We start from the raw sequence: 22,782 nt of genomic DNA, 5'->3' as shown, positions 1-22,782 counted from the left end.
GCAGGATTTAAGTTGAACAAGTTAAAAACTAAAGTTCTTGAGAAAAATTTAACACTGATTGAGAAAGAGAGGTTTCAGAAGGAGACAGGTTTAACATTGGTTAAGAAAGTAAAATACCTGGGGGTTAACATGACCGCTAAGAACTTAAACCTATTTAAAGACAATTATGAGAAATGTTGGTCAGAAGTGAAAAAGGATCTAGAAATATGGTCAAATTTGAAGCTTTCCTTGTTAGGTCGAATTGCTGTTATAAAGATGAATGTATTGCCAAGAATGTTATTTCTGTTTCAATCATTGCAAATTTTGGACAAAATGGACTGTTTCAAGAAGTGGCAGAGAGACATTTCTAGATTTGTTTGGCAGGGCAAGAAGCCCAGAATAAAATTTAAAATACTAACTGATGTAAAGGAAAGAGGTGGACTTGCCCTGCCAGACCTTAAACTCTATTATGCATCAGCAGCATTCTGCTGGTTGAAAGAATGGCTGCTTCTTGAGAACACAGACATTTTGGATTTAGAAGGTTTTAATAATGTTTTTGGGTGGCATGCATATTTGTGGTATGACAAGGTTAAAGCACACAAAGCATTTAAAAATCATACTGTCAGGAAAGCATTGTTTAATGTCTGGATAAGATATAAGGACTTACTTGAAAATAAAACCCCAAGGTGGTTGTCACCGATGGAAGCAAAGGCTCAGAAAAAGCTCAATATGGAGGCCAAATGGCCGAAATATTGGGAAATTTTGGAACAAGAAGGAGACAAATTGAAATTGCAGAGTTTTGAGAAATTAAAAGATAAGTGCGAGACTGGCTTCACTATTATCAAATAAGGGAGGCTTACAATTTGGACAAAAAAATTGGCTTCCAGGTGGAAAAATCAAAATTGGAAACAGAACTGTTAGATCCCAAAACAATGATACTTTGAAGAACGTATAACTTGCTGTTGAAATGGAATACTCAGGATGAAACGGTTAAATCTGCTATGATTAAATGGGCACAAGATGTTGGACATAACATTCTGTTTGCTAACTGGGAACAGTTGTGGACCACAGGTATGAAATTTACGGCATGCAATGCCTTAAGAGAGAATATTACGAAAATGATATACAGGTGGTAAATGACACCAGTCAAGCTTGCAAAAATCTATCATTTGCCCGATAATAAATGTTGGAAATGTAAAGAAAATGAAGGTACATTCTTTCACCTTTGGTGGACGTGCCCAAAGATTAAGGCTTTCTGGGAGATGATCTATAATGAAATGAAAAAGGTATTTAAATATACCTTCTTGAAGAAACCAGAGGCCTTCCTCCTGGGCATAGTCGGCCAATTGGTGCCAAAGAAGGACAGAACTTTCTTTATGTACGCTACAACAGCAGCAAGAATACTCATTGCAAAGTATTGGAAGACACAAGATTTACCCACCCTGGAAGAATGGCAGATGAAAGTGATGGACTATATGGAACTGGCAGAAATGACTGGCAGAATCCGAGACCAGGGAGAAGAGTTGGTGGAAGAAGATTGGAAGAAATTTAAAGACTATTTGCAGAAACATTGTAAAATTAATGAATGTTAAAATGATGTTGGATTGAAATCAAGCGGCCTTAGCAACAAGGTTAATAAGAATATGTAAAAATGGATTGATAACGGATGAAAATATAAAGTTATAATATGTTGAGATATAGAGTTAAGATAAAAGAAAGAGGGTAAGGATTTGCTAAATTAATCATGTGAACGGGAATACAAAAAAGGGAGGTGTGAGCAGGTCAGGGAAATAAGCAATTGAAATTTAAGATATGAAAAATTGATTTGTTTTTAATTATTTTTTTCCCCAATACATTTTTATTCAAATTTTTGTAAATAAACAATTTCTCATAGAAGTAAGGTACACAAATAAACATGCTAATAAATGTTACAATATATGTATAGATATACATATCTTTCATTTACATAGTTTATTATATCCCTTCCCCAAACAAACAAACAAAACAAACAAAAACCTTTGGACTCCCCTCTACCCTTTTGGTAAGTATCAAATAAAAATTCTATAATCATGTACTTTGTTTTTTAACTTATATATTGACTGCTGTTAGCGTTACTCCATCCCCGCTAATATCATCTACCAATAATTTCCAATATATTTCCAGTATTTGTTCCAATTTTTATGAAATTCCTGTTCATCTTGATCTCGTATTCTTCCTGTTATCCTGGCAAGCTCTGCATAGTTTACCATTTTAAGCTGCCATTCATTTATATTAGGTATGACTTCTGTTTTCCAATTTTGTGCCAACATAATTCTTGCGGCTGTAGTGGCGTAGAGAAATATTATCTTATCTTCTTTCTTGATTTCTTTACCCAAAATTCCTAACAGAAAGGCTTCGGGTCTTTTGGGAAATGTATATTTGAAATTTTGTTTAAGCTCATTATAAATTAGTTCCCAAAAGGCTTTCACTTTATTGCATGACCACCATAGATGATAAAAATCGCCCTCCGCCTCACCACATTTCCAGCAACTTTTGTTCTTTAATCTATACATTTTGGCCAACTTCACCGGTGTATGGTACCACCTATATATCATTTTCCATATGTTTTCCCTCAGTGCCATACACGCTGTAAACTTTATATTTTTATTCCATAATTCCAACCATCTTTCAAATTCAATGTTATACCCGAAATCTATCGCCCATTTGGTCATTGCCTCCTTCACCTCCTCGTCTTTTGTATACCACTCGAGTAATATATCATATATTCTAGACAGTATTTTACTCTTGCCTTCCACAACCTCCACATTAAACTTAGATTTTTTATCCTCAAAACCTGCCTTCTTTTTGTCTTCTTTTAACAAATCATTCACCTGGTGATATTGCAACCAACCAGTGAGTCTTTTATTTCTTCATACGGTCTAAGTTTAATACCTTGTTCTGTTTTACTTATGAGATCTTCATAGGTGGCATTTTTCTCTTCCATATTAGATTTCTTGATAGTTAACACCTCTATTGGAGAGATCCACCAGGGGGTCTTTCTTTCCAATAAATTTTTATTTCTCTCCCATACCTGAAATATTGGTCCCCTGAAAATGTGATTTAGAAAGCCCTTGTGCACCTTCACCTTTTCGTACCATAGGTACGAGTGCCACCCGTACCTATTATCGAAGCCCTCCAGATCCAATATATCTCTATTTTCCAATCTAATCCAATCTCTTAGCCATAGTAGACATGCCGCTTCATAATATATGCTCAGATCCGGTAGGGCAAAGCCCCCTCTTTCCTTTCTATCAACCAATATTTTCATTTTTATTCGTGGTCTTTTTCCCTGCCAAACATACTTCCCCAGGGGAAGTTTTTAATTATTTTTTTATCTACTTTTTCTGTATTTTTTATCTTTTTTTTCTATGTATTTTTGTATTTTTTGTATTTTTTTTCTTTTTTCTGCTTTCTTTTTACTTTGTAATTTTTTTCTTTTTGTAAAACTTTAATAAATATCTTTTAAAAAATAAAAATAAAAAAGATGTGAAAGAAAAGGGTTATATAGAAAAAGATTCAAAATTCCAAATGGAAATAGTTAATAATGATTGTAAGATAATCTCAAAAATGTATAAAATGTTATTGGAATGGTATACGATGGACGAGGAAGTTAAATCGGTAATGATTCATTGGGCCAGAGATTTTGGGTACAATATATATCTTGAAGATTGGATCAAAGTATGGAATGATAATTTGAAGTTTACAGCATGCACCACGCTAAAGGAAAATGTTATGAAAATGGTATACAGATGGTATATTACACCGGTTAAATTAGCAAAAATGTTTAAAACTTGTAATAAGTGTTGGAAATGTAAGGAGAAAGAAGGAACCTTTATTCATATGTGGTGGGAATGTAAGAAAGTGAAGGGGTTCTGGGAGATGATTTATAATGAGTTAAAGAAGATGTTGAAATATAGTTTTGTAAAGAAACCAGAAACCTTCCTTCTAGGAATAACAAGAAATGAAATAAATAAAAGGGACTGTAAACTTTTTCAGTATGCAATAACAGCAGCGAGAATATTAATGGCCCAAAAATGGAAGCAGGAAGAACTACCGACTCTGGAGGAATGGAGAATGAAGTTAATGGATTATGCAGAACTGGACAAGTTAACCGGGAAAATTAGATATCAACGAGATCACAAGTTCATTGAGGACTGGGAAAAAATTTCGGAATATTTGAAGAGTGTATATGATGAGCAAACAACGCTAGTGGGCTTTAAAGAAGCTTTGTGAAAAAATAAGGAATATTGCAAGAATGTAAATAAGGATATAAAGTTTTTTTTTTAAAAAAAGGCGATACTAAATTTGAGGAATGCGTAGACAAAAATTTAAATACGGATGATTGTCAGAGAAGCTGAGGGAAGTTCAAAAGGTGAAAATATGTTATTTGGGAAATTGTATGATTGGAGATATTTGTGTAAAATTTAATAAAAAATTATTCTAAAAAAAAAGAACTAAATCTGGGCCAGTCAACTGAAGTGCAGTATCTCTGGCTTATCTAGACAGAGCAAGCCGTTCTGGGTCAGAACATAGGTGTAATGGCTTTAGGGGTTGCTTGTGCGTAAGTTGCCGCCGCTCTGGGCTAGGTTGGCTGGTTAAACCATTTCTCGCTGGACAGCCATCCACTCCGTGGCTGTTCAGTCGCTGGCAGAATCCGTCAGTGGGCGTTTCTTAAACCTTTTCCAACATAAAAGTTGTTTGACGCCCAGTCTCCTCCTACTCTCCCTGCGCGGAAGTCTTCTGTGCAGGGAGGGCGTGGGTAGCGGAGGACCTGTGCTCTCCCCGCTGGTGTCCAGTGAAGAGTCCCAGAGCCTGCTCTCTGCTCCCCCCATTGGCCCCCCTCTATCCCTAGTGTTGCGCTGATTTTCTTCCCCAACAGGAGACCTGCCTCTCTCCCTGCTTGGCCCCTCTCCAGCATCGCTGTGGAGCCTCGCCTCCTCCTCCTCTAGTTCTGATGGCAGTTCCCTGACAATAGGCCTCTCCAGCTTCCGCTTTCCCACAGTAGTCAGCTAAAGGCTTCTGGAAAACCCACACTATAAACGCAATAGCCGTCTTTCACTGTTGTTCCCCAGAAATTGGACACTAATTATTCTTTTTGACAATTCAACATGGTAGTATCTGGATCCTCTTATTAACTCTGCTATTCCTGATGTTATGGAGGCTTTGTTGTCCTTTGCACACCAGGTAAAGATCATTTCTGTTAATCTTACTAAAATCTGAGAGAGATTTTATTCAATGCTTCCCATTTTATTCATAATGTTACAGTAGTAATGCATTTTACCTTAACTGTCTTATTCTTGTTAGTAACCTAGAGAATATTTTATATTGAACAGTGGTATATACATTTATTAAATAAAAAAGTTCCTAGCAGGACCAGCCAAAGACATCTCACTGCCTGAGGCAGGTCAGCAAAGGGCTCCCCACCATTACACACCCATGGCTAAAGTGCATAATACCCAAGGCCAGCTGAATTATTTCGGCACCTGATGCAGTCAAAATACTATATAATCTTTGATTTTTTTTAGAGAGGTACATGTACAAATGTACATATAAAACCATAACAAATATGAAAAGAACATGTTGGCTGTATAAAACAAATTGTCAATAAATGGAAAGAGATCTACTGTTGTTACTGTAATTCTCATTATTGGAAGTAAGCACATTGCTGCTTGGGATGCTGGTGGCCTAGGGGGACTAAGAGATTTAGTAATATAATTAATGAATGGAAACCATGTAACATCAAAATTATCCCATTTTGCTTTACCCTCAATAACTTGTGTATGTTGGGTCAAGGGTTCAAATTACACTATGTCCCAAATGTTTTGTACTATCCCTCCTTTGTGGACACAAAAACCCCCCTTCCAATGTCTAGCTGTAGCCAGTAACATCACTAATAATTCTCTATATACTCAGGTCCTGCTATCCAAACTCTGAATTCTCAGGAAATTGTTTGTTAGGTGAGCATTCGCATAACGGGCAATGATTTCTAGTGGTTCCTATGGGGAAATTTCAAATGCATTCCCAAACACAGAATTCTGACCCCAAAATGGCAAAATCCCACTCCAACTAACCAACCAACCATCTAGGAAATCCTGTTGAAACCTTGCAAAAGGCAAAAAGGAAGGAAGGAATGCTTTCTTATTTGTCAGGTAGATCCCCCTCTCTCCCACCATGGTTTCTGGTGAAACAGCTGCTGCAGACCAGCAAAACACAAAAAGAAAGGCTTAGTTCAGGCTGCTTGTTTGTTTACTGTACTACACACAAGTCTGGCTGTTTGGATATTTCTATCTGGTGTACTAATTCTTGTGTTTGGATAAGTGACTAGGAGCGTTTGGATCTTGGTACCTGTGTGTATTGAATTCCATTATTATTACCACTTTCAATGGAGTGCTAGAATACGATCTAAACAGAGGGTTTGGTTGGTAATTTCGCCAAATTAAAAAAACCAACCACGTTTGAACATTTTTCAGCTGCAGGGCAATCCCACCACATGTGAAGCACCCATCCTCTTTCACCGCATCCCCTATTATTTATTAACAAATTAAATAACTTAACCATGGGCTGCACTTTCCCGACACCCAGTCGCCTCACTCGGCCCCGATTCCCGGAGGGCACGAGGCTTGCGCGGGGCCGGGCTCGAGAGTGGGCGGCTCGGCTCAGTCCCATCTTTCTCCTTTGCCCAAGTGCTTCTCTGGCCGCCCGCCGGCCTTCCTACCATCACCCCCGCTGCACAAGCCCCGTCTCGCTCGTGTGAGTCGGCGCGGCGCGGGGTCATCTTCAGATCTTAATTGCAGAAGTTTTCACGAAGGTGCGCAGTCCAAGCGTCCCGGCTCGCGGGGTGGTCGTGCAGAAGGGGGCTCGTGCGTGTGCGCGCGCCCGCAGCTCCGCTCCCACGCCCCCCCCCCCACGATCTCCAGCCTGGAAAGAGGGGCTGGGAAGAGAAGTCGGCGATCCCGGCGGGGCTGCCCGCGGCCTTACCCCGACCCCTTTCTCGCGCCCCCCCCCGCCCTTGGCGCGCTTGGTCTCTCCCATCAGCTGGTCCTGATGTAGTAAGGGGGGAAGAGCCCCCCCGCCCGCCCGCCCGCCCAACCCCTCCCTCCGCTGCCGGGGCCGAAGCCGTCCGGAAATCCCCGAGCCCGCTCCCCTCCTCCGCCCGCCTCTCGGCGCCCGGGCGCGCGCGCGCTTCCCGCGGCTGCCCATTGTCCTCCCGGCCGGCTCGTCCCGCCTCGCTTCCGCCGCCCGCCCGCCCGCCCGCCTGCCTCCCCGGGGAGCCGGGAGACCCCGGCCCAGCCATCTTCCGGCGGACGGGCGCCAGATGGCTTGAGTGGCGCGGCGCGCTCGGAGGAGAACCCCCCGCGCCACGGACGGAGGCAGAGCGGAGCGCCGGGACCCGCCGGGACTGGCGGGGCAGAGCCGGCGAGGAGGTGGTGCGATCCAGCGCCTTGGCTTGCCCTGATGCCGCGCTCCGGGAGAAGGTCTGGCGAGGCTCTGATTTCTGCGGTCGGAATGGATCCGTCCGGATAATTCTTCTTCTTCTTCTCTCTTCTTCTTCTTCTTCTGAGCGGCGTTCCAGCTGCCTGCTGCCTTTCGGGGTGGAAATGGACTGATCCGGGGGGGGGGGGTCTGGGGGGAGGGAAAGCTGGCAGCCTGGATTGTGCTGCTGCCTGATTGACTGGAGAGCAAACGAGACCGGCTGGGATTTCCGGGGGGCGGCGGGGGGAGATGAAGTAACCTTGGTCCAGACATGGCAAATCGGGATCCATCCAGCCGGATGCCTCCTTCCGCCGGGCGGCGGGCGCTGCTCCCCGTCTCCCCCAGCCCGCCTCCCCAGCGAGGGCTCCTGCCGCCGCTGCCCTTCTGCTAAGCCTTCATCCCCATGGCGAGAAGCGGCCGAGGCTCCGATCTCTCTTCCAGATGCATCCCTACCCAGGCTGACTACAGAGGACAATAGCGGGGCCAGGATCCGGGCCTGCCGGAAGAGAGCGAGCGGGAGGGGGCCATCCCTTCGCGATGACAGCCTCCCCATCCCCATCCCTGCCTGGCAGGAGGAAGCAGGACTGGCCCTGTCTCCAAGGCAACAGCTCCGGCATCCCAGCCTGCCTCTCCGGATAGGGCGTGAGCCCTGAGCAACCCGGACGGGGAGGCGGATTGGGACGCGTCCCCCAGCCAGCTGCTTGAGGTGTCGTCTCCGCCGCTGATTTCTCAGACCAGAGGAGCCAGGTGAGCAGGCCCGCCACCAGCACCCGCATGCTTCCCACTGGTGATGCAGGGCTGGGATCTGTGCCCCCCCCCAAGTCCAGTCCCTCTTTCCTGGCATTGCTTTGTCTGCTTAACTCTCCATCCATCCAGATACAAACACATATACCCTGCTTATCTCATTCATCCGCTGCCTGTTAGTCACCATGGCAAGCCCCCTACCCCCCCTCTCCCCCCACCTCTGCCGCTTCTTCATTTGACTCTTGCTTTTCAGATGGAGCCACCACCTGTTTCATTTCTGCCTCTGTGTGTGTGTGTGTGTGTGTGTGGAGGTGGAGGGAGGGTGCTTTTAACACCCCATGTGCTCATGACCAAGCTGGGTGTGGGAGTCTTATTTCCATTTTGCAAGAGCTACAGGCACCCCACCTTCTCCTTGCCTGTTTGTTCCTTTTGTCTGCTCCACCCTGTTGCTCCTGAACCCCCTCCGTTCCATGGTAGCTCCCCCCCCCCCCCCCCGCTTATATGGAGCTCTTTGAAGATAGGCGAAGAGGTGGAGAAAAATCTTTAGCAGACGTAATGCTCAAGCACCCCCCCATTTGTTATTCAGGGAGCATTCATATATGAGAGGGTTGACCCTTTCTGTCAACGGAGACCACTTTTGTAACAACCCAGCCTCCAACACAGCATCAGCTTTTTAATACTAATTTTCACCACTGAAATTTGCATCGAGTTTGTATCCAATGAGATACAAAAATATGGAGCAGATTATGGTCAGAGATTATGGGTCTCTTTGTTCCAACTCACCAGGCCTTCTCTCAGTTTGACAAGCAGTTCAGGGGCAACTCTTGGTTCATTTCGGTGGACTGCTCTGTAAATAAAAAGTACATTATTCCCAAATCTGGAGAAAAACTTTGATGTGGGGCTCACTTCCTTTTCTCCTCCCCCTACAGCAGATACCTTGGTGTAAATTAGTAGTAAACTAATTGTAAATCAGAAGTATTTCAGTTGGAACCATTTGTTTCTAAATCCCTGTCACTTAATGTAAAATAGAATTGACTATTAGACAAAAAGAACCTTATTTCCTCTCACCCAAGTAGAAGCCAGATATAAAACCAGAGGTGATGGCATTTGAGGTTATGGGTCTGGTTTGTTTGCATTCAACTTTGTGCTAGTGCTGGTCAGGTGAAAATATGTTGTGAATGGTTTGAATTTCTGTTGGAGCCAATTTACTGATCCCTGTAATTGTGCTTGTGTGAATGCATAAACAGACACCTTGACAGCAAAATCAGACAGCAAACCTTTATACAAGTTACTTATTTAGGCCTCAAAGACTAAAAATAAAATAAAATGATCTAGTAACTTTAATGGGTGTGTTTGCAAGGTAGATATTGTTACTAGTAAATTAGGAGGACATTACTTGAGACAATAAAGTTACCCTGGCTGAAGGTGATATAAATGAAATGTTATTTCACTGACGTCAAGGTTGCTTACTATCCCTGCCACTCTTCCTTTTGAAAGTAAGCAGTGAGCCAGGGATGTATCAAAAGTTTAGCAGCTGAAATAATGATAGGATTTTTGTTTTACACTTTTGTGTAAAATCTTAGTAAATCAATTGTAAGGCTATAGTAACTCACTGGAGTCACTGGAGTCAATTGGTGTGATTTCCTAGAGTGAATTAGTTTAAATTTCTGAAACTAAAAGGTGTCTAATCCCACTGTTGACTTAATTTTAATAATAATGAGTCAGTACATATGTGTGTGGAAAATTGGTGACAGAACATCCATATGTGTTTTAATGTGATACATTACCTGAATGAGTATTCATTGGATTGTGTGTAGCAAGTGTGTTTCATTGGAAGTGCTAGTTTGTCACTGTGTGTGTGTGTGTGTGTGAATGAATGTGTGTGAGAGAGTTCTAATATAACAGAGGCAGGCTTGGCGATAATTATCTGTGGTGTTGAATGGCTATATTGTGCAGTCTTTATTAAGACTGTTTATTCAGAAATACCACTGACTGCAGTGGGACTTGCCCTCTACTAAATAGGTTTAGGAGTTCAGTCTTTGTGCATGCTTGCCTGCCAGCATCTGAGTTTGAGGATGTGTTTGTGCATTGTCTGGGCCTGACTGAATACAGGTATCTGTGTCAAAGTGTGTTTCAAATCACACAGATGTGCATGACCATAGCAGAATCTTGATATTTTTGTGAATGGATGTGATTCCGTGGATAGTGTGTGCTTAGGTCTAGAAGTATACTTATTCATAATTAATTTCCCATTATTTTCTCTTTGTTTACTCATAAACCCTATGGACTAACTACGTTAGTCTTTAGATGACACAAGACTCTTTGTTTCCTGCTTGCCCCCCCCCCCCCGCCACCATCCCATGACTGTAAATGTGACTTTGTGTTTTCTCAATAAAGTGATATATCTTCCAATTAAATTGGACAGTGGTATGCACAGGTCAATCAGATAATGAACATCACTGAAATAATTTGTGTGTCTGGCAAGATATAAGTGCATTGTGCTAAGAAACAGATGGCTGTGAGACCCTTCCCTTATTCTTATCTGTAAGTTTTTACAGGCGTGCAGTTGTGGGCTTGTCAGGTTCCCTGTGGTTGTGTGTATGATTCAGTGATCTATCATACGTGTTGTCAAAGTGTGTGTGTGTTCATGACAGTGTGTATGTGTATGTCCCCAAGCATATCTGCTGTGCATGTATTGTACTGATTGTATTATGAGTGTGTCAGGATGTGCTACTTACCAGTGGCGGAGAGGAACTCCCTTCACAATTCCCTTTATAAGCAGCAGGTGTCAGTCCTGGAGCAGCCGTTGCTTGGCTTGACACTGGCCCCACCTTCTTTGACAGGCCTCAGGCTGATGGCGTCATCTGTGTAGAGGGAGTCCTCAGATATACTGCTGGAATTCTGGCATATAAAATCAGGAAGCTAAAGGGGAGGCATATAGCCTAAGGATCAGCAACTGGCCTAAAATCCAGGCCCTTCAACTGCTCGGCTCCCCAGAGCCAGCCTACGGGCAGGAGAGGTGTGAAGACAGTGGTTGCTGTGGCTACAGGAAGAGGGTCCCTGGCCCACTTCATAGCCCTCAATAGCCCTCATGTAAAGTGAGTTGCTGAGCAGCAGTTTAATGAAGCCTTTATCACAAGCCAGAACTATCTATCTCCCCTCTGACATAAACCCCATGTAATTCATATCAAAGATTGTGAGATCCTTGACATTTCCGTTAAAAGGATCTAAGGCAGCAGGTCTGAAAAAGAGTGCCAGTCAGAGCAGGCGGCACTTGGCAAGAGGGGCCAGTGGTCTGCTTTTTAACAAAGTGTTCATATGAAATGGAGTTGGTCCCCACCACCCAACAGCTTGAATTTAGTTGGAATGACCCAAGTGGAGACAGAGAAAGAGTCCTTTGTCACATGTGGAGAATATCTTTTTGATCCCTCTGGGCCACAAGTTGGATACAAAGCATGTAAAATCAATTTATTCAAATTAACATTCACTGCTAGAGTTTGTAGGCCAGGGGAGGGGGAGGGAGAGAGAAGCATCATTGACACGTGTATGTATTTATGCATGCATATGTGGAAATTGTGTGTGCTCACAACTATTACAAGCAGGAGTGTGTAAGCCCACAGTGGATGCACACAAGATAACCCACATGCTTTGTTTCCAAGTATACATTACATACACATTGTGTGTTTCTGTGTGTATATTTGTTTAGAAAGTGCATGTGTGTGAATTTGTATATGTTCTGCTGAATTATAGAATCTGGAATTGTAGAGTTGGAAGGGACCCCAAGGGTCATCTAGTCCAACCCCCTGCAGGACAGGAATCTCTACTGGACTCCCACAAGAGGTGGTGGGCTCTCCTTCCTTGGAGGGTTTTAAGCAGAGGTGGGATGGCCATCTGTCACAGATGCTTTAGCTGAGATTCCTGCATTGCAGGGGGTTAGACAAGATGAAACTTGGGGTCCCTTTCAATTCTGCAGTTCTGTGATCCATAACAGACGGCCCTCTAACCTCTGCTTGAAAACCTCCAATGAAGGATGGAACCTCACCTTCCAAGGGAGTCAGTTCCACTGCAGAACCACTCTTTCCCTTCCTGATGTTCAGCTGGAATCTCCTTTCGTGTAACTTGAAGCCATTGGTTCAAATCCTACCCTCCAGAGCAGGAGAAAACCAGCTTGTTCCATCTTCCATGTGGCAGCCCTTGAGCTATTGGAAGATGGCTATCATATCTAAGACTCCTCTTGTCCAGGCTAAACGTATCCAGCAATCTCAACCGTTCCTCATACAACTTGGTTTCCAGGCTCTTGATTATCTTACTTGCTGTCCTCTGCACACATTCCAGTTTGTCGACATACTGTACTTCATTGTGGTGCAACATGTGTGTAAATTTTTGAATTGACAGAGTGACAATTTTCATAAATTTATGTATGTAAAATTGCATAAATACATTGTACGTCAGGTGTGGGGAACTTTTATCCCTTCAGATGTTGCTTAACTACATCTCCCATCAGCACCAGCAAGCATGGCAAATGGCATGGGATTTGTAGAGGACCACAATTGTATTGGAGAGCCGGAGGTTTGCTTCACCTGTTGTGCTTATTCCTGTGTTGGGGGCACACACAGTATTATTACTCATTGCAGTGTATTATATTGAGAGCTGGTATGTGCGTGTGTATCTTTCATTACATGGAAGAAAAACCTTTCAACATGAACAAAAATGGACAGGCTTAACGCAGACTGGCTGGGTTGGGTGCTCTGCAGACAGCTGGAGCAATGGGTTACACAGACCTACTTTTAAGATCCAGAAAGCCTTTGCCAAGCTATCTTGCTTAGTAGCAGGGGTAACTTGACCTGAGGGCTGTTGCTGAGGGAGGGAATTTTCTTATTATTGTTATTGTTATTATTACATTTGTATACCGCCCTATACCTGCAGGTCTCAGGGTGGTTACAACATAAAAACACAATATAAAAACACAAAATACAAAAGAAAAAAGAAAAACAACACCAATAACCCCCCCCCCCCACATTTTAAAAGTGTGTTGGATGTCAACCAGCCAAAGGCCTGGTTAAAGAGGAACATTTTTGCCTGGCACCTAAAGATATATAATGAAGGCACCAGCCACATCTCCTGGGGAAGTAAGAAAAGACTTCTCCCAGACTGAGCTGGAGTTTCCCCACCTCCCTCTCCCCTTCAAAAGCAGTACCACTTCCTGAATATTGCCTGCAGTTGAGGCAGAGTAGCATCACTGTAGACAGGTGGGAAAAGGTTTCCCCACTGCCCAGGATAGCAACAGCTGAGTCACCTCACTATCTTTCCCAACACAATCTATTTTTTTCTTTAGAAGTGAATGGAGCCAGGGGTGTTAGGGGAGGGGTAGTACCTCTGGTGGGGGCCACATCATGCTCCTTCTGGGGTAGTTTATACACCATTGGTCTCCACCCTGCACTCAGCTCTCACCTATGACTCCTTGAGCTGTCAACATGTGGCAGCAGCCACACCCCAGAAATTCTTTGGTTCCGGTTAAACCAGGTGAGGGTAGCCAATGGTCTCAAACCCTCAGTGAGTCAGGAACGTCCCCCTGCATGAGAAGACAAGCTCTGGTGGATCATGCAAATGAGTGATTCTGCACATTCTGTAGAGGGAAGGGGAGACAGATGGGGCTTGTCCACCCGGGAAAGGAGCCCATCTAGAAGTAGAAAAACTCTGGTCCTAAAGCCATGCTGCCTTGTGAGATCGCTTTGGGAGAAGAAAAGGCTAAGGAGTGAACCCGACACAAATCTGGAGTTGATAAGATGCTTGGATGGTGCCTTGTACATCTCCTTCCATAGGTGCCAACTCTATAGGGTTGAGGTGTCTTCAGCCCCCCCCCCATGTCTGTTGGGATGGGGCTGAGCCCACCCAATCTTAAGGGGTCAGAGGAGGCTGAGCGCAGAGGTGTGCTCCATGCTTGGCCTCCTCCTGATACAACAGGCAGCCTCTGGTCCGGCTGCATCACCTTATTCCCTAAGCGATGCCCGTCCCCAACCAATGCTGCTGCTTTCCCCTGTAGGGAAGACCCACATCAGTGCCTCTGCTGCTTGCCCAGTGCCATTCTCATGATGGAGTGGCCAGGATGGTCTGGAGCATCCCAGGGGCTTTTCACCAGGGCAATGGGAGGCCCACAAAGCCTCCTGGAGTGGCGGCAAAAGGACGACTCCCCCTCCCAGCAACGGGTCTCCCAATGGGTCCCCACCTCTGCTGCACCTCCTGATCCAGCCTCAGGAGCAGGGTCAGTGGGGACTATGAGTCTCATCCTGCCTCCACCTTGTTCGCCGAGCTCACTTCCCCTGCAGGGCCAGCTGCAGTGGGGCCAAGGAGCCAAGAGCCAAGCAGTGTGCCACACCTCCCCCAATGCAAGAGTCACGTGTGAGGTTGTCATCGTGTGTGTGACACGCGAGATGAGCCCCCCCCCCAATGCTAGGCACAACTTGGCACCTCTGCCTCCTTCCAACAACTTCTGCAGCCAGGCTGGTGCCAAACGCTTTCCTTTCCTTTCCTTTGGACCACATCAGCAAGGCTGAGAAGGAGGTCTTGCCTTGGCCGCCCAGGACCTCCCTACACACTGCCCAGGCTTGCACCCTGGACAGGTCACTTTGGTGCTGCCAACACAGTGCCTTGACTTCACCCCTAGAGGCACACTCCATTGTGTCTCAATACAGACTGATGCCAACAACAAGAATGGATCCAATTCACTTTTTCTGGTGGGAGTTCAAAATGTGCCCCACAAACACTCAGGGGACCAATTCAATGTTATGGTGTGTGTGTTCTTCTCACTGGAAAGGCAGACACTTTACAAGCGTCTTACAATTTAAGAAGACTTCATCAGAGTAGGAACAGGGCAGCCGCCTGATACCAAGTCAAATCCGTGAGACTCATCTAGTCCATTATTGTCTACACTGACTGGCAGCAGCTCTCCAGGGTTTCAGGCAAGAGCCTCTCTCAGCCCAGCCGGGAGATGCCAAGCATAATGCATGTGCTCTACAACTGAGCTATGGCTATTCCCCCAAAGGCGCATCTGACTATGGGGCTGAATGCTCCAGGGTATGCAGATGTGGCATTTCTGTGTGTCGGGGGGAAGCCAATGTTCCTAAGTGATAAGGACACTCACAACAACTTTACAGAAGCAGGCAAATGCAGCCCACACTACTCCAACCCCCTTTCCTGGCAGCTTCTCCGCCCTCTAGCACTTTCTCACTACTCTTCCCAGCCCCCACTACCACCGGAGGCAGACTGACTGCCAGGACAAGTGGCTGTTGGGCATGATGCTGGTGGATTCTCTGGGACAGCTCAGTGGGTCGAGCATGAGATTTAGGGCCGTGGGTTCAAGCCCCATGATGGGCAAATGATTCCTGCTTTGCAAGGGCTTGGACTGGATGATCCTGGTGGTCCCTTCCAGCCCTACAATTCTATGATTCTACACCAGACCCTCAGCTTATCATCATTTTATTTCTATGCCACCTTCCACAGTTAAAGCAATGCTCAAGGCGGCTTACAATAGGAAAATATTTACATAATTACAAATAAAGCAGTCATAAAAGTCCTGCTGGCCACATGACCTGGAAGCCGTACGCCGGCTCCCTCGGCCAATAAAGCGAGATGAGCACCGCAACCCCAGAGTCGGTCACGACTGGACCTAATGGTCAAGGGTCCCTTTACCTTTACCTAGTCATAAAAATAAATAAAACACATTAAAAACTACATAACCAAACTGAAGAATTTCCACATAAAAATAAATATACAAAAAGTTAATGTCAGTAGTATCAGTTAGTATCAGTAACAACAGCAAAAACTTCCAACAAAACTTCTCCCAAAATACCCCAGTCCTTGCTGGGCAGCAGCCGCAGTCCTGGGCCAGGTGGAGAGAGGCAGGAACAGGGCCCTCAGGCACTCGGCAGGTGAGCTTAGAAGAGGAAGGGTAGGAAGAGGAAGCAGGAAGCACCCCTCCTCTCACAGGCTCTCTCTGCTCCGTCTTATCATTTCAACCACGGACAGGACAATTTTGTGACCCTGATAAAAAAACAGGCATTAGACGGACAATGGAGGAAATAGCCAAAGTGCTGCTGCTGCTGCTCCTCCTTTCACTGGCTTGGTTTGGATATATTGGCTCTGTGTGTGTGTGACCTGATTTTCTTTCTTCACTGAAGATAAGGCAGAAGCACACTAGATCTGCCCCAAGTCCCGAGTGGGTGCCTCACCATATTTTATTGTTAACCTTAGAAAATGCTTGTTTCTAATTTTTGCTTTTGTTTTTAAAACAAGACTTACTCCATGCCTATCCTCCATGTATATTGTACTTCCTCTAGTCTCCCACCAGATTTCTGATAAAGGACCATGGCTGCCCATCTTCAGCAATACTGCAGCACCAGGTGTCCCCAGAGCATTCCTGCTTCTTTTAATATTACTACTTCTTTTCGTGGCAGAACTCTTGTGCCCTTAAATCTGCAGAAATGTAGCAGCTGAAGCTTTGCCCCTTTGTGAGCCAGGAAAAGTTTCACCAGTATATTTCTGCATGTCAGGCAGCTGTCAGGAGCCCTACCAGAAAACAACCACCGGAAGGCCATTGCTCTTCCTCCCCGCAACAAACCTTGACTCCCTCTCCAGTGGTCCAACTCTGGCCATGAAGCTGGCGACAGCAGCACCTGCTACTCAGCCTTCCAGATCAAGCTGCTGGTATTTACCGTATTTTTCGCCCTATAGGACGCACTTTTTCCCCTCCAAAAATGAAGGGGAAATGTGTGTGCGTCCTATGGGGTGAATGCAGGCTTTCGCTGAAGCCCGGAGAGCGAGAGGGGTCGGTGTGCACCGACCCCTCTCGCTCTCCAGGCTTCGCGCAGCTCTCCGCAAGGCGCGGGAGCCGGGTGCTGGGCTCCCGAGGCTTGTGGGGAGTTGCCTGCATGCTGAAGCCTGGGCGTGCTGAGCTCAGCGCGTCCAGGCTTCACGCACCTCTCTGCAAGCAGGGGGAGCCCGGTGATGGGCTCCTGCGGCTTGCGGAGAGTTGCCTGTTCTGGGGGCTGGGGTCGGGGGTCGGCGGAAGCTCGGGCTTCCCCCGCCCCAGCCCCGCACCTGGGGGGGGGGGGAAATAATTTTTTTCCCTTTATTTCCCCCCAAAAAAACTAGGTGCGCCTTATGGGACGGTGCGTCCTATAGGGCGAAAAATACGGTACTCACCTCCTTGGGCAGAGCAGACTTCAAGTGGAAATAAGGAGCTGCTTGTAACACCTGTCTTCTCACCAAGGAAAAATCACTGCCTGAACCTCTCCCCCTTCCCACTTTTACATATCCCTGAAAGCTGCTCTATGGTTTTTCCTGAGCTGGAGGGTTACATATTACATATGGGTGACACCTGGCTTGAGAGCAGTACATGTGAAAAGGATCTAGGAGTCTTGGTTGACCACAAACTTGACATGAGCCAACAGTGTGACGCGGCAGCTAAAAAAGCCAATGCAATTCTGGGCTGCATCAACAGGAGTATAGCATCTAGATCAAGGGAAGTAATAGTGCCACTGTATTCTGCTCTGGTCAGGCCTCACCTGGAGTACTGTGTCCAGTTCTGGGCACCACAGTTCAAGAAGGACACTGACAAACTGGAACGTGTCCAGAGGAGGGCAACCAAAATGGTCAAAGGCCTGGAAACGATGCCTTATGAGGAACGGCTAAGGGAGCTGGGCATGTTTAGCCTGGAGAAGAGGAGGTTAAGGGGTGATATGATAGCCATGTTCAAATATATAAAAGGATGTCACATAGAGGAGGGAGAAAGGTTGTTTTCTGCTGCTCCAGAGAAGCGGACACGGAGCAATGGATCCAAACTACAAGAAAGAAGATTCCACCTAAACATTAGGAAGAACTTCCTGACAGTAAGAGCTGTTTGACAGTGGAATTTGCTGCCAAGGAGTGTGGTGGAGTCTCCTTCTTTGGAGGTCTTTAAGCAGAGGCTTGACAACCATATGTCAGGAGTGCTCTGATGGTGTTTCCTGCTTGGCAGGGGGTTGGACTCGATGGCCCTTGTGGTCTCTTCCAACTCTATGATTCTATGATTCTATGACTCTATGATATTAGTAAATCGTCTATTAACAGTTTGCTAATGTTTAATATCTCATATTTTACTTATATAATAGCTGTGACTCAAAATGCATAGCAACATTTACTATCTGGGCAGGCAGTTTTGGAAGGGAAGTCTGTGCTCTGGCATTTTGTGCAGGAACCAATCCTGGTACACAAACTACATTTGACATGAAATATGTCCTTTGCATCTAATGTCCCTGGATTTTTAAATTTAAAAATATGCAGATAGAACCAACTGGGAGGGGCTGATAATTAATGGGCCAGAGAAGGGGGAAATTTAAACCCTTCTCTTCCTTTGCTGGTCTCAAACAAAATTCATCTTTTAAAGTTAATATGTACTTAGGGTGGAGCAAGGGATTCCCAACAAAGCAAATACCAGCTTTGGAAGAGGGACTTTTCTCAGGAACACATGTTTGTGGGGAGCATTATATTTTCCCATCTGATCCCATTAACCATTTCTTCCAGTTGATACTATTTGCTTTTTTTAAAAGGTGTCACATGTGGTTTGGCTCCTAGGGCATATATGAAGGGGACTGGTTAAAGGCAGTACAGGCAGCGACTGTTTTAGGCGCATCTCATATGTGTGTAACCATGCTCACATGCATTACACCGAACCCGGACGTGACCCCAAAACATTACAAAAAAGGGGCAAGGGGGGGCAGGGGGGGATTGGAGTATTTGCAGGCTTTTTCAGTGATGTTTCCAATATACATGATTTCACTTAAATGGGTCCTGTACCTGATAGGGGATTGGAGCTGCCCTTCCTGCGCCCCCATCGCTGAGCTTGGGGTGCAACAGAGGCACCAAGGGAGCCAATGCTGTGCACCCACTGAGCCCAGTTGGAGCAAGGCTGGTGGGAGGAGGGCAATTTCACTCCACCACACCTGTCTGTAGCTAAGGGACAGGTTCTGATCTAGTTCTCATGGTGATGGTAAGCCTGTATCTGGATTATGCAACTTCTGACTATAGGTGGGGAACATGTGATGTCATGTTCTTCCACAGAAAAACAATTCCCCAGCATGTCAGGGAAGAGGCAAGAGTCATTTCCTATGTCAACATTTCCCCTCTTTTAATAGAATCCTAGAATTGTAGAGTTGGAAGTAGGGCTGGGCGACGTATCAAGACATTGTACAAAATCAGCTCAAAGTCTACATCATGGTAATGGTTTCATAATATTTGACATGGTGATATATTCCAAATCATGATGTGTATGTGTGCTATGTAAAAAATTGTGATGTGGTTAAAACCGTGAAGCCTGTTGTCGCTTCTCTCATAATTCCTGCCGCCCCTGTTCCTCTGTACTGGAAAATAACAGTTGCAACAATATATTAAAGGTAAGTAAAAATGTATCAGTTTTAGACTGCTAAGTAGTAGCAGTTGCCAAGACATTACCCCCATTTGCCTCTACAGTGGTACCTTGGGTTAAGTACTTAATTCGTTCCGGAGGTCCATTCTTAACCTGAAACTGATCTTAACCTGAAGCACCACTTTAGCTAATGGGGCCTCCTGCTGCTGCCACGCGATTTCTGTTCTCATCCTGAAGCAAAATTATTAACCCGAGGTACTATTTCTGGGTTAGCGGAGTGTTTAACCTGAAGCGTGTGTAACCTGAAGCGTATGTAACTCGAGGTACCACTGTATATAGTTATGATATACAGTCAAACCTCGGTTGTTGGATGTAATCCGTTCCGGAAGCCTGTTCAGCTTCTGAAACGTTTGACAACCAAGGCACAGCTTCCGACTGGTTTCAAGAGCTTCCTGCACTCAAACGGAAGCTGCATCAGACGTTCAGCTTCCAAAAAATGTTGAAAACCTGGAGCATTTACTTCCAGGTTTTCGATGTTTGGGAGCCAAAATGTTTGAAAACGGAGCCATTCAGGAACTGACGTTTGACTGTATCAGTTTATCGTGATGCGTAACTGGGAATAAAAACCAGGCATTTCTCAGCCCTAGTTGGAAGGGACCCTGAGAGCCTTCTAGTCCAACCCTGCAATCCAGGAATCTCAACTAAAGCATCCATGTTGTATGGAAGAACATTCCGTCATGCCAGTCCCCACTTATAGTCTGAAGTGGCACGGCCCTATTATAGATTTCCCACTTCCGTGAGTAGAAACTTTTTTCTCTTTTTCTCTTTACTGGGCTGGTAGTTTGTTTGTATTATTGCCCCAAAGCCACATTTATGGCATTTGGAAAACACACGGCCTTGGGGCCTAACTCGGTTTTCACAAGACGCTAGAGCAGTTCTGTTCCCACCAGGGATAGTGAGAGGAAAGTGACTTCCACAGATTCCCCTCTTGAGCCCTTCAAAAATCTGCTCTGGGTGGGATTGAGGGATCTTGTGAAGCAGTATGAGATGAAGCACACTCTCCTTCTGCTGTCAGGTTCCTCCACTGAATCTCACCAGTCCCGAGGCAGAACTCTTCCATTTATGGATGCCTAGTTAGGATCCTAGGTCAGTTTTGTCAGTCAAAGTACTAGATATGAGCAGATGGGTATGCCAGTGTGCCAGTCTGCCTGACAGTCTTCTCTTTTCTAAACAGGAAGTCCTCCATCTTTGCCCCAGGTGAGGAAGAGGTCTCCTGGCTCTATTCTAATCTGTGCTGCAGCTTGATCCTTTATAGGTTTACTGAGTAAAATTGGGTTTACATCCACGTATGGATGGGACTGTTGTGTTAGTAATTCAAGGATATAACGGGGTGCATGCCATTGTATGGCACTGGGGTTTTGTAGGTTGTGTACACACTTGGGTGTTAGTAGTGTACATGGGTTGCACAGAAATGATTTTTCCATGTGAGCTTTTGGGCGCTTTCATCCACACATGACCACTTCCAGTTTAAATCAGTGTTGATATTTCCTGCCTGCACTAGGGGGATGCATGCATTCTATGCATTGTTGACCCCTCTCCCCAATTACTACTTCCCTGACCTCCAGAAGTTCCAGAAACCTGAGGTCCATCATAGGCACATGCCCAGGTATTTCCTTTTTTAAAAAATAGTTTTGTCCATGGATTAGCACAATAACAAATGTCCACCAAAGTTTTAAGCATTTTCCACAGTGGGCAAAATAGCCTATTTTAAACAACTGCTTTTGAAATAGTTTTTTTTTTTTTTTTAATTTTTTACCAGAGTCAACAGCCTTCTAAGGAATGCCTCTGTAGGGCAAACAGTGGCCAGGCAGGTGGGAGGCACAGGTGCCTCTGATCTCCAAACACAAAAAGTTGTGGGGCAGCTCAGAGAAAAGCCTGCCTTGTCCCACCCTCCAGTCTCTGCTTCTCAATTTGTATTGTATTATTTTATGTACTGTGACTTTCCATTGTTTTATTGATTATAGTTTAGAAATTATTTATTATAATTGTTAAGAGTGGATTTCTGTTTAATTTTTATATGCTGATATTTAATATTATTCTATACTATTTCAATGGATTGTTGAATATTACTTTATTTTATATAAGTTGCTTATTTTAAAGTTATGTTTTATTATCACATTTTTGTATTGGATTAGATTGTTATAAGGTGCACATTCTTTGTTTCTTCAGCTTGTAAACCGCCTTGGGTATAGAAAAAATAGAAAGACGGTATACAAATTAAAAGTGATGATGATGATGATAAAAGTACATTCCACACATGGTCAAGTCAGGATGGGAAGACTGATTTGGGGGAGAAGGATTTAAATACAGTGTTTTTCTATTTCTTTCCTCTTTCCTTTTCTTCCTCTTGTACCTGCAAAGGCCATTTTATTTTTAATACAGCTGTTTTGTGCAAAGGCAGTTCTGCAACAAAACAGTTGTTTTTTAAATAAAAACAAATTATGGTGAGTTTGCCTTCGTCAACAATGGGTTGAGCTAGGCACACCACATCCTTTCATTTAGGCTGATGAAAACAAAATGACTATTTTGCGCTCAGGTGATGAGGGCTGTGGTGATAGATGGCACCAGCAAAACATCACCAAACCTATAAACCCACCCCATAATGCGCTTCAGTGTATCCAGTCTTAGGCAACATGCAATTATGCAATTTTATGTTGGAATTCCTCTCCTTAGCACATTATCTGCAGATAGGGGAAATCAGAATTAAATGGGGTTGGGGTTGAGTGTTGACTGCTATGCAGATCAGGGATGCATCAAATCCACTTTAAACTGCTGTGTGTCGTCTTCTTCTTTGGCGATCACTTGTAGCTGAGTAAGATTGTCTTCCATGAACGTGGTCTTAACAGTGAGTCCGTAAGTGGCTGTGGAGACCAATTCTGGATCCACACATCCTTCCACAGTGGGGACATAGGTTTCCGAGTGGGAGTTGATCATGGTGAGGATTTGCCAAACGTGCCTTCCTCTTAGCATGTTTCTCTTTTCATCCCGAGCTTGAGTGTCTTCAAAGTCCATGACACCTTTGGTAAAGGCTGTTCTCCAAATGGAGCACTTACAGGCCAGTGTTTCCCAGTTGTCGGTCTTTACGC

General features: G+C 44.8%; 1 protein-coding gene across 2 annotated transcripts in view; it reads left to right on the top strand.

Moving 5' to 3' along the window:
* LOC310752230 (putative G-protein coupled receptor 173) overlaps window positions 1-22,782 on the top strand; it is a 101,821-nt gene that overhangs the window by 70,041 nt on the left and 8,998 nt on the right. The window contains exon 1 of one of the 2 annotated variants that reach the window (XM_083592173.1): window positions 7,459-8,238. The exons of the other annotated variant lie outside the window; for it this stretch is intronic. The gene's annotated coding sequence lies outside the window, so the exon portion shown is untranslated. Of the gene's footprint in view, window positions 1-7,458; window positions 8,239-22,782 lie in introns of those variants that run through there. 2 annotated transcript variants of the gene reach the window in all.

This window comes from Podarcis filfolensis (assembly GCF_964270895.1).
Source record: "Podarcis filfolensis genome assembly, chromosome: 17".
Classification (NCBI taxonomy): Eukaryota; Metazoa; Chordata; class Lepidosauria; order Squamata; family Lacertidae; genus Podarcis; species Podarcis filfolensis.
The sequence above is the reverse complement of the archived record's forward strand: the minus strand, read 5'-3'. Positions and strand labels throughout refer to the sequence as shown.